Source organism: Acipenser ruthenus, chromosome 24 (assembly GCF_902713425.1).
Source record: "Acipenser ruthenus chromosome 24, fAciRut3.2 maternal haplotype, whole genome shotgun sequence".
Taxonomy (NCBI): Eukaryota; Metazoa; Chordata; class Actinopteri; order Acipenseriformes; family Acipenseridae; genus Acipenser; species Acipenser ruthenus.
Genome location: NC_081212.1, coordinates 21,998,827 through 22,011,118, shown reverse-complemented (window position 1 = coordinate 22,011,118; position 12,292 = coordinate 21,998,827).

Below are 12,292 nucleotides of genomic sequence, written 5' to 3'. Positions count from 1 at the left end.
CTGTCCAAAGGATGGCTCTTGAGCCACATATGGTTCACTGAGCTGCACAATTTGGCTCCTGATTTAAAGGTTAAGGCTGGACTTTCAGTAGTTTTTGGTAGAAGCAAGTCAAAGCGTAAAAGCAAATGTTGTATTAATGTTTAAAAATGTAGTTCAAAAACAGTGAAGCGTGTGTAGTCCAGTTGAACATTTGACCTTTGCTTATTATGGCTCATAAAGAACTTGTCATCAATATGGCTCTTTCAGACAAAAAAGTTGGTCAGTTCTAGCCTACTAAATTATCTTAATTTATATGGGTCTCCCCAACATTTTTTTAGATCTGTGAACTAGTTTGAGCACAGCAGTCACCTCATTATAGAAATAGATTGCTGTTCATTAACATTATTAGGGGATGTATTTAAGGTATTAATAACAGGCTCCTCAGAATTGCTTAAAATAGATGAAAAGGTGTTTCTGGGTACTCTAATTTGGTTTTCGTGAACATTGAAATGCCTGTTTCTGTATAATCAGTAGTGTGGGGTCAAAAGCACTTCAACTTAAAATGCAGTCTCTCCAGACCTTATGAAGTACCTCTCCCACTAACTGACAAGTGTACCTATTATGGTATAGTGTTTCTCTATAGTCATTTGCTTGGAAATGTGTTTTACAAAAATGCCATTCAGAGCTGTTGATTTGTGCTATCCGAACAGTTGGGACCGTTGAGATCTATTAACTCACTTGACAATTATTCTGAGTGGTTAATTGTTCCAATACTGATATTTATTATTGAATATGTCTGTGATTCCTGAGCCCAGACAAATCAGACTTTGATATTTCAACTTACATCTTATATCTACAGGGTACATCGAGTGCACGAGGAAAGAATAATCTTCCAAGAGGATAAAAAGACAGTCAAGGTTTTTATCTATATTAGCAAGGGACACAGTTGTCCCCAAGTTCACTAAATGTGTCCTCAAGTATTGTAATGTGACAAGTGCTTCGGATTGAATCAGTCATCCTGTAGCAGGCTGTGCTGTGAATCAGTGGGAGCCTTTGTGACGTTTGGGACTGTACTGTGTCCTGTTGTAGTAGGATAACACGATTTGAAATACCATTTGAAGCTGTTAACCTTTAAAGGAATTACATGTGAAGCAAACTGTGTGGTTACTGTACTGTACTCATTTTCTATACCGTAGTTTGTGAACATTGGTACCTGCTAATTGGTCAACATAAGCAATTGTCAACAGAGGTTTGGTTATTATGTAAACATTGATCACAACCCTCCCTTGAGTCAGCTTGGAAGAATGCTTATTGCTGGAGATATCCTGCAGCACTGAAGAGTTTTTTTTATTTTTTTATCTGTGACGAAGTAGCCATTTTCCAGCAGGAAATAATAACAGTTTATAAAGCTGTGGTGTTTTAATGTTCAGTTGACGGGGCTCATAAATACCAATTATTTTCCACCATAAGTTTAGCAATGAGAGGAGTTCTTTTTGGCGGTTTTATTGGGTATTTGATGAAGCCCCTCTAGTCAGGATGGCCTGTGGCGCTGTCACATCTTTTGTGTGGGTGCACCAAGAAAGTCTCAGAGGCCGTGTATATATTTTAGTACGGTTTGCACACTTTTATTATTTACAATGAAACCAAAACCAAAACAACAAACTAAATCATCGCTCCCTTGGAGCACTAACAGTTTTTCTTTAAACAAACCTAAACCTAACCCTAAGGCAGGGAAGGCTGACTCCTTTTACCCTGTAAAACCAAACACATATCTTGCAAATACCTTTCTTTCGTATTTAAGCTTCTGCTCTTCGAAACCCACACCATACATCCTTTTCCTGGTAGTGTCTACTCCCTTACACAACAACCTCAAACAAACATTGTTCTGCCTTTTATACCATGTGGTAGCAGCTGCACTTGTGTTTAATTGTTTGGGGAAACTGGCATCCATTTTGACTCCCAACCTCCCATGTGGTATCAAAATGGCCACCAGCAACCACTCACCCCGTCCCTAAAACCCCTAAGTTATGGTACCGCAGGTATACCCCAGGCCATCACAGATGTTATAAAGATAGGAACAATTGCAATTAAAGCTCAAAACAACACTTGTGCTTTTCCTATAATTCATACAAATAGTAAGATACCAAGACAAAAGTTCTGAGTTCATAAAAATACATCATAAATGACTTTTCATATTAAACAACACAAAAAATACTGTATTTAAAATAAGTGATTATACTTTTAATTGTTGTGCTTGGCCTACGCCCTGAGTACCTGTAAATCCATATTTTCTAAGTATAATATTTCTATAAAAATGCATGTATTTTTTGGGGGGAGGGATATTTCTTATGTATAAAAGGTAGGGCATGTTCAAAGCCGGGTTGGTTTTTGTCTTTATTTTTGTTGCATCCCATAACAAGTCACTTCAGGCTAAATATTGGTTCATTGGACTGACAATAGTGGCTTTGGATGAGGGTGAAACTACAGTATGTAACCTCTGTCTTTTTCTAGAGCAGTTATATAAGCAGCCTTTTATTATCCTCACATACTTGAGTGCTACACATTGTGACGCAATTCACTGACCTTCAACTCACAAACCCCAAATTGTCTTAATAGCGTCTTTTAACTCCACCCTTAATAAGTAATCATTTGTCAACCAACTTCAAATCTGGAATCAAGCACATAAAGATTACTATTGAAATCCTATTTGTAGAACGGAATGCTTCCCGTGTTTCTGTTAATTTATTTGAGAGTTATACTATTGGTATACTGTTTAATCCTGTTCTGTATCGGAGTGGCTGTGGGTCTGCACATCACCTGACATCCTTCAGATAAACAGGGACCCGACGACTGCATCATGCTCATTTGTTGTTCAATAAGGGAATAACAGTCAAGCCATTACTTTTATCATTCAATTTTATTAATTTCCTTTTTGTTACAAAGTCAAAAAAGGTTTTTTTTTGAGAACACTACACTAATGCTATAATAAGTGCAGATCTCAATGTGATAGTGTGTAGTATATAAAATGAACGTTACATCATCTGTTTTTAGTAGCATCTTGTTCTTTGGACTCTTCTTGGAAAATTCCAAGGAACAAATTGTACTCAGGAAGGAGTGAAAAACGTTTGTCAATACAATTAGCTGAAAGTCTATGCCGAGTCACAGTTATTTTGAACAAGTAGGAGTTTGGATTAAATTCAGGTGGTCAAGAGTCAGGAATATGAATTAATATTGTTTAGTATTCATCTGGGATCTGTTGCTCCAGCATTATTTTTGTTATCATTTTAAATGGGATTTACCTGCTTTGTATTTACATAAAGAGAGAACAGGCAGAGCTGACAGTGGAATGGTCATAGATTAATGAAATGAGGAAGGATGTTCAGCCAAACTGAAAACATAATCATGTTATTGAAAACTTCAAAAAATAAACTGTACACAAAGTATATGCATGGCTTTCTCAATTAATCTGTTTCATTGCTAAACCACAGATTACAGTAGCAAGCCTGTGTATTGCACAAAGCAGAGTGGCACACCCCCCCAAATCTTTCCAGCATGATACCATATATGGGATGTCAGCAAAGTCACCCTAATTGTACAACAAACCATGCATATAGTCTAGAAATTAATTCTGCAAAGAGTACATGTCCTGCCTCTTGCCAAGTCTGTGCATTGCCTCTTTTTGCTGGCTAAAGTCCATGGAGTGACAGTAGGCACCCTGTGTAGTTCTGACCTCCTACTCAAACTACCATCTGCTATTGGAAAGGACATTTTTGTGAGAAAAAAAATATATATTTGTAAATAATTGAATAGTATTAGCTCTGTGTGTGTCTTGTGTTTCCATGACTACCAGAAGACACCCCCCCTACTTGAACTTGGAAGGCCTTTGTATAAGATGCTTCAATCCTGATACTTTTAATGTGCCATTATAGCATTGAAAGAAAAATAAAGCATTATTAAATCGTTAATTCATAGGTAAATAACAACTACAGAGGCTTCAGTGTGTGTTTAATAAAGTCTTATTGTTTTAATTAATTAGAACCCTTAAAATAGCTGCATGGTTCAATTGAAATGGTTGGTTGGGCTACTTAAGTGCTATTCCTTGGAATAGAGTTTCGCTTCATTTAATTACTGCTTCACTGTCAATCAACAGCCAGTTCAACAGAAGTCACTGGAGTTCACTTGGGTTCATTAGTGTTTGTTTGCTTTTGGGTTGCATCACAAAACGCTCACGGCAATGAATGCTCTTAGCAAGACAGGTTTTTCTATTGTTGTCCAAAACGTGGGACACGTGCTAACTTATATGGGAAATACAATTAATGTAAATTCCAGTCATTCCAAATGAAAATACCTGTATACATAACACATTTAGTAATTTTATGTAATAACTATTATACAACATTCATATACAAATGACTAAATACAAAAACTAATACAAGTATTGTAATACCTATTTCCATTCTATTTAATTATTATTAAATTGATAGGTAAAAAAATGCCTATAAATGTCTATATGAAATGTGTAATTAATGTTCTGATAATTGATAACTGACATGAACAAGAAGCTATTCAACATGTGATAGGTTTTCATACATATACCCTATAAGCACAACCTAAATAAAGCACAATATGATTACAATGCACTTTTCAAAATGTGATAATCCTGCAGTCCTATAGGACAGTGAATAGGGTATTAGCTAGAAACATGCTAAACAAGTAATAAAGTGTTAGCTCATCTGAAAAGAAAACAGAATTCGTTTTTTTACTGATGAATTACTGAGACTTTGTTTATTTTGCTATGCAATGTCTATCTATTTATACTACTAACTTTATTTTCAGTCCTACTGTGTATCTTATGAATTATTGAGTGTTCAATGTTGTGGATGAACCACCTCATTATCTTGCAGGTCTGGACAGACTTCTTGTTTTTCTATTCTATTTAATTGTCTATTATCTGATAAACACAACTCAGGTTCCTAGAGACTTATGTTATGGTTACTCAAGTCAAGTGAATTATAAACAGGAGAACATCATTAGATTAGAGAGTATGGCAGGAGCTTCATTACTCTGGGGCTCAGACTGCTTCAATGTTAATGTACAGCAGAAAGGGAGGTAAAGCTGTCCTCTTTGTCTGCTTCTGTCAGTAATCACATGGGATGCAGCATTGTTGACAAAAAGCCACATAATGATCCCCCAGCCCTCAGATCCCAATAGGGGAAAAGCAGTAGCTGAACCCTGCAGAGGGAGAGGGTAACAGCTGTTTACCAGTTAACTTGGCAAATGTTTTTATGCAAAGTTCATACATCTGTCTGACTCCCCCTTGTACAATGGTGAAAACTGAATGCGTTTCCTGTGAAAAGACAATTGAAATTCAAATTTCATTTTTAGAACTGCTGAAATGTTTGTCACATGTTCATTGTAAAGCTGCTCCACAAGGTTACACATGATTGTATTAAAAGTATATGATATTGAATTAACATTGTTTAGCAAGTGGAAATTATACAATGTTTATATACATTTTTACTCGACCTCCTCATTAAATCTTGGGAAGCAAGGGAGATGTTTTCCTGAGGATTCACCAGAGAGTATGAGATAGATTGTGACATGTTTAACCCCATTAAAATGCTGTCTCTTAACTCCCCCCGATAAAGACCGATAGGTACTGTGTTTACCTAGCCATGGCAAAATCCTTCAGAACTCAAATGCAAATATAAATCCTCCTCATTCGATGCCCTACCCAGTGACACACTGAAACTGTAACTTATTAACTGCAGTCCTTGTTAATACTGTCTCTGCCTCAAGGCAGTAGGATTACTTATGCAGGGTTGATTAGATAGTCTCAGGATCCCGCCTTCCTTTCCTGACAAAGGTGAACCAAACCTGGGTGATGGAGGACCATCACCCCTCAGGAAGGGCTTCTCAAACTCAGTCCTGGGGACCCCCTGTGTCTGATGGTTTTCCTTCCCACCAACCAGGCTCTCAATTACTTAACTAGACCCTTAATTGAACTGATCATTTGCTTAATTAGACCTTTTTACTTGTTTTCAGCTCTTGAACAGTAGCATATTTCAAGTTAGCTATAACAATTAATAAGTAACTTGAACTGTACTGTTTAAGAGCTGAAAACAAGTAAAAGGGTCCAATTAAGCAAATTATGAATTCAATTAAGGGTATAGTTACGTAATTGAGAGCTCGGCTGGAATGAAAACCAGCAGACACAGGGGGTCCCCTGGACCAAGTTTGAGAAGCCCTGGGTTAAACCAATAGGAATTAGCACATGCTGCTTGAGTGGTGAAATACCTAGGAAGGAATCCTAATGTTTTGCCACATATGTTTGGTCACACTTTGATTAAAGCACTTGATCTTGTATAACACAAGCTATATTTGTATATTCATTTCTATTTCTGAGCCAATACCAGTGGCTGTTTCATAACAGGGTCAATTATAGATTTGGATTACAGTACCCTTGCCTGCAATCACTGTGACCTTCCATGCACTTCTGGGCCCTGAAGTGGCTTGCTTTTCACTGAGTGTTTGAAATCCATTTGTGAAATTAGCAAAGTTCAACTGTATGTATCAGTTAATGAATAATTTATCAGATGATCAAACATTGCTAAATTCTCCCAGCTGTTTAAAACTGGGTTATGGGTAACATTGGAATAGCTAACATCCATCTTCTAATCAAATCTCATACTCTGTTAATTAGTAAACCAGCTATTGCACAGCCATGTCTACTGATTGTGTGAAGTAGATTTCCTATTCATTTAAGTTGATTCTAAATTTGTCATTTTTATAAATCCTAGATGAGTCAGCTTTAAATTTAAATTTAAAGAGTAAGTAGAGGGGTTCCGAAAAATTTAGCGTCCCCAGGTGTTCCTGCAACTGTTTAAATAATGTACCTGTCATTTTTCTTTTCATTGTTAACACCCTGACAACTTTTTACACTTAAAACTTTAAAGTCTGTTTCAAAGCTATTTTCAAAATGGCCCATCTAGTGAACAGAAAGTAAGATTACCACATCAATGCACCATCTATAGAATCTGAGTTTTGAAACCTTGACTTTTTCACTTGGAAGTCTGCATTCCTTAAAGGGCTTGGGAAAGGCATCAGTACTGGTCCTTGTTAAGAATCTTTAACAATAGATGAGCTACATGTAATTGCAGTGCACAGTAATTGAGAATGATGTTTTTTTAATAAAATCACAATGTTTCTTCAGTGCACTCATTTAAACAACAATTCCAAAGACTCAGTGGTAATAAATGAAAGACCAGCCCAATATCCATAGATCATTACACTGGTTTATAAAGCTCTGAACCTTTTTCAAGGTCTGTTTTCCACATCAGACACCACTGTGATGTAAAAATTCCAGGCTTGCCGGTGGGGTTGTCTGCCTGCAAAAGCACAATGGGGAACTCTGAGGAGCGGATAGCTCCAGCAACACATCTCACTGTTGACAAGCAAGACAGATGGCTTTATACCTGGGAGTCTACAGGAGGGCATGGGAATTTCTCAAGCTTACTGTAGGAAGGGCCTCTAGACACTCCCAGAGATCGCTTGAGAATAAGCTGTACCTGGGGAGGAAGGCATGCTGATTACAATGGAAATGTGGTGCTGCAGAATGGTCTAGAGAGACTGCATCAAGGCTTAACAAACAGCAAGCTGGAAGTGTTTTTGCACACCTCATGTACTGTTTGTACTTGTAAATACTCCCGCTTATTCCTAAATTCTCTTATCCACACACATATATAAATGGAAATATACACGCAGGTAGACACAGTAGATACACATGCATGCACGCTAAGGTGGACAGACATAAGTGGACATGTTCCAAACACGCTAAGGTGGACAGACATAGGTGGACATGTTCCAAACATGCCATTGCATAAACATACATGCTTTCCATTTAAAACACATATACACGGTTCCTCTGGAAAGTGGGATTGAATGTTGACCAAAAAAAAAAAAAAATGGAAAAAAACCTAGGCATTATATTTTTATATTGAATCCTGAACACCCTTCCTCGTTCCATTCAAGTCATGTGACAGTGTGATCTTTCAGCTCTACTAATGTAGCAGAGTAAGTGGGACGAGCAGAATTGAATGGTCACAGTGTCACAGGATTCAAATGGAATGAGTATGACAGTTCGGTCCCAGCTGCTTACTCTTTAAATATATGGACTCTCCCCCAGTGCTTTTCAATGGCGTCAAAATCCAACTTAATACTGCTGTTATCAAACAAGACCATGATGTTATTAAAATATGTAAATAGGACAATATTTGTTACAAACGAAAACAACAATTCAGTGTCAGGCTAACCCCTTATATATACTTACAGTCTGTTCTTAAAAATGAGATCCAGGCTTCTTCTGCAAGGGATCATAAGAAATGACGGACTGTCAGATAAGATTTTGCCTTGCAGAATTATTCTCCTGTGATGAAATTATATAAAACAGTACAAGCTAGTTTCTTCAGGAATGGCATACAGATAAGCTTGGTTTAGGTTAAACGAGCCCACTTAACTCAAGTGTAAATACAAACCAAACACTGGCTGCACTGCTGACTATTACAGCCATGATATTCTATAGAAAATCATCCATGCACTGCATATTATATACCTAACACATAATGGGGCCAACAAGGACGTATGCCTTTTGACCTAAAGAGTTGACTGATAGCTGCAAACTGTGCACTATAACTTACACTCTCTACATTCCTTTAATACTACACTGAAGTTGCAGCTAAAAAATGAGCAACGTTGCCTCCCAAGTACTGTACGTGTAGTCAAAAAAAAAATTAATCTTGGTTGGAAATAATATATAAAGTAAAATATTCACATCTGTTTCCCAGTTACAAAGGACCCACCCCATTCCCTAATGTGTAACTATAGTAATTCCACCCCCCTGCAGTTAAATTTGACTCAATATGGATCATTTGCCAGTCTGAAGGTCCCTGTTGATTTAAGTAACATGATTCTGAGGGAGCGAGTACAGAGGCCTCCATATTCCATCTGGTCTAAATATATCCTCGGGTGGCCATTTTAGGAAACCATCCTTCCTTCTCTGGTATAGGCTCTCAGACGTGTAAAGTATAAGCTGTGTGGGCAAATAAGTGGTGTGCTGAATTAGTGCCTGTGACAGGCTTGCTATTAATGTTTACTACAGGATTATTATTAGCTGCAGTGTAGGTTTTCAAGAAAGATGCCTCAGAATGTGAGAGCTCAGTGGCTGCATCTTTGGTAAGTAATCAAACAAGATCACTAGTGTTATTGGGGCTAAGAGAAAAGGGGGTAAGGGGAAAGGAACTCTGCCTTGTTATAGTTGTGTACAGCAGAGGCTAGGAAAATTGGAGAACTTTTAGTGAAAGGGTGCAATGACAAAGAGAGAGAGAGACTTTTACTACAGTATTGGGTTGAGGTTGCTTTCCCTTTAAGGGGTTGTGATTTCTTAAATAAAGTCAAGTTCATTTTCTGAACAGCTCTATTAAATATTTACCAGTTTCTTGAAGTCAAATTGAATAACAGAACCGTGTAAATGGTTTAGTGTAGTTTCACATAATACCAGCTTCATTTAAAGGTTAATCCCCAGCCAGGGTCTCCTTATCCTTTCATTAAACATTTCCATGACGTCATCCTTTTACTTTAACATTGATTACGGTATAATGTAGGACTGAACTGAAAACTTTCGATTGGTCAAAAACTAGTAAACTCAGTAACAGGATAAACAAATATTTGATTTAATGAAATCGGAAATGTTTTAAAAAAAGCTGATTCAAATCCTGTTGAGTTGATGTTCAAATAACCCTCAGTTCCTTGTACCTAAAGGGTAGATTATTTCACAGATATTGTTTATTCTTTAGTGAGTACACTGGGGTACACTGCCTGCCTGCCTGTCCATATGGCAGGTAAATCAAACCTGGCTTGCAGAGATCACCATGGCAATAAGAGCTGTTCAGTCCCTACGCTCCTGCTGTGGAACAGAGGACAGTCACCAGCACTGTCATCAACTCACAGAAACTTGGCAGTGTGCAACACCACTGCGCCATCTAGAAACAGAAGAGGGGATGCCATTGCAACCTGAGACCAAGATTGCCATAGCATTATGTCAATGGTGATGACGCACTTTAAATACGCCAAGCTGTATAGATTTTCACATTACTCCCAACGGTTTAATCCATTCATGATGAAGATCGCATTATTAGAGCGTGGCTTTCTGTGTGAAGGAATCCAAATAAAATCTTGAATAATTATACTCTTTTAAAGAGCAAGTCGCATATCCTTTTTGTATCCTTTTTCATAATATAAAAAAGTTCTTTATAAATTAAATTACCCAAGCTAAATTATCATTTTACAACCAGTTTCAAGACATCAATAATCTTGGTAATGTACTAGCCTTATTAATGGTATCTTGATGGCATTTGTCTTCCACATACACTGGATGTGTTTTCTAGTTATAGCTATCATAGTCTTTTCTTATTCTAAGGTCCTGTTTTTTTTTTTTTTAATTAAAAAAGTAATCAAAGTACCTCTTCTGACCTGAGTTTGACTTCAATCAGTCATCCGGCTCTATGCTGTGAATGGACTGTATCATTTACTGCAGGATGACAAGATTTGGAATCCCAATGAAAGTGAATGGCTGAGAGATTCCACTTATAACATAATTGACATTAACACCTCTATTGGGGCTAAATATCTTCTGTACAGTTTTTCTTTAACCTAGAACTGACCCAGTTTGAGCAGCACTGTTAAAAAATAGCACCGTGACCTGTGAGAAGCACTGAAAGCAGGCACCCCAGTTCAAACATCTCACATTAAGATGAGAAAGAACATTTCTCAGGATGGTGCAAAAGCAATACGTTCCTATCTCATAAAATGATAGAACTACCTACAGTATCAATAATATATTCAGACATTTTGTTCCAGACTATCTTTAATATAAACAAGTACTATTCACAAACGAATGAAAAGAAACAAAATCAATAATATAGCTCTGTGTCCCATTGTTATTAAATTATTTCTGCTAAAAAACGAACAATGTCTTTCTTCCAGACCTGCAATAAATCATGCAAGCAGTATGTAATGTGCTCCTAGACATTGCCCCCAGTGCTGGAGCACAGTGCTTTCATACAGCAGTGTGCTTGCTGTAGTGGGCCCCAAGGGTGTTGTCAAGGGTGTGGGTCAGAATTACCTGCAGTAAATGTTTAACACTCTAAACTATGTGAAATGTGTGTGTCAAACCCTGATGTGAAACACTGCATGTGCATGTTAGTTTGAGCTGCCAGGGGAGAGGTTTGTTGAACACCTGCATACAGTATAGCGATACTGTGTGAACTTGTAAAACCTGTTTGTGACTCATTATTGCTGAGTAGGTCGGATATCATTTGTTAAGATCATAAAAGCCCTCAGGTCCTGACTCATTTGAACTTATACTTTAGTCCTCCCTTAGATCCTTCTGTAACATTCATTTCTCAGGATTATTTTTAAATGCAGTCAATTTTCTTTAATATGAATTTCAAGGAACCATTGGAAAAAAAAATGTGTTGTCAGTAATTCGTATTATCAGGAATCTAAAGCCAAATGCATCTTGTCAGATTTTATTGAACTTACAGTAACACCGACATCACATTTCAATTACAGAACAATGAAAAATATTATACATTTAAAAGTGTGTTTTTTTGAAAATACGGCTGTAAGTGAACTTTTAAAAAGTATACATTGCAAATGAACTGCACTTGAAACCTGCATGTCCCATTCTGATCACAGGCATTTTTAAAACACAAAAGCAAGGCGCCCTCAACATCAGGGTATTGAGCAAATCAGAACATTGACACAGTTTGCTGTTCATAAGCCTGTCTTATTGTATCCCGTGTTTTTAGAATGTTGAAATCTGTAGCAACCTCTTTCTTTTTCTTGTATAGTGGTGCACGATCCACTGCTTTCAACACCTCGATTTTTGTTTACAAGGACAGTGCATGTTTAGACAGTACCAACACTATCATCAACTTTGATGCTCCTCAAAGTTGAATCAAATTCAAGCAAACTCGGAACCACAAGCTTCTTGTATTACACAATGTCCATACTGAGTCTGTTGTATTCAACTAAGCCTTTGTTATCCTAATGGTGTTCCCCGCACACATCTGCATTGCATGGGCAGTTCTCATGATGCAGCTGAATTAGACATACAGATCAATGCTAAAGTATATCTCCACTGCAGCGGTTCCTAAAATGGACATATTTATAAAAGAGTGTGCTTCTTTAAATATTCTGTACGATTTGTGGTATTTTAATGTTTTTTTCTCAGTTCGGTCCAAGTCAGATGACT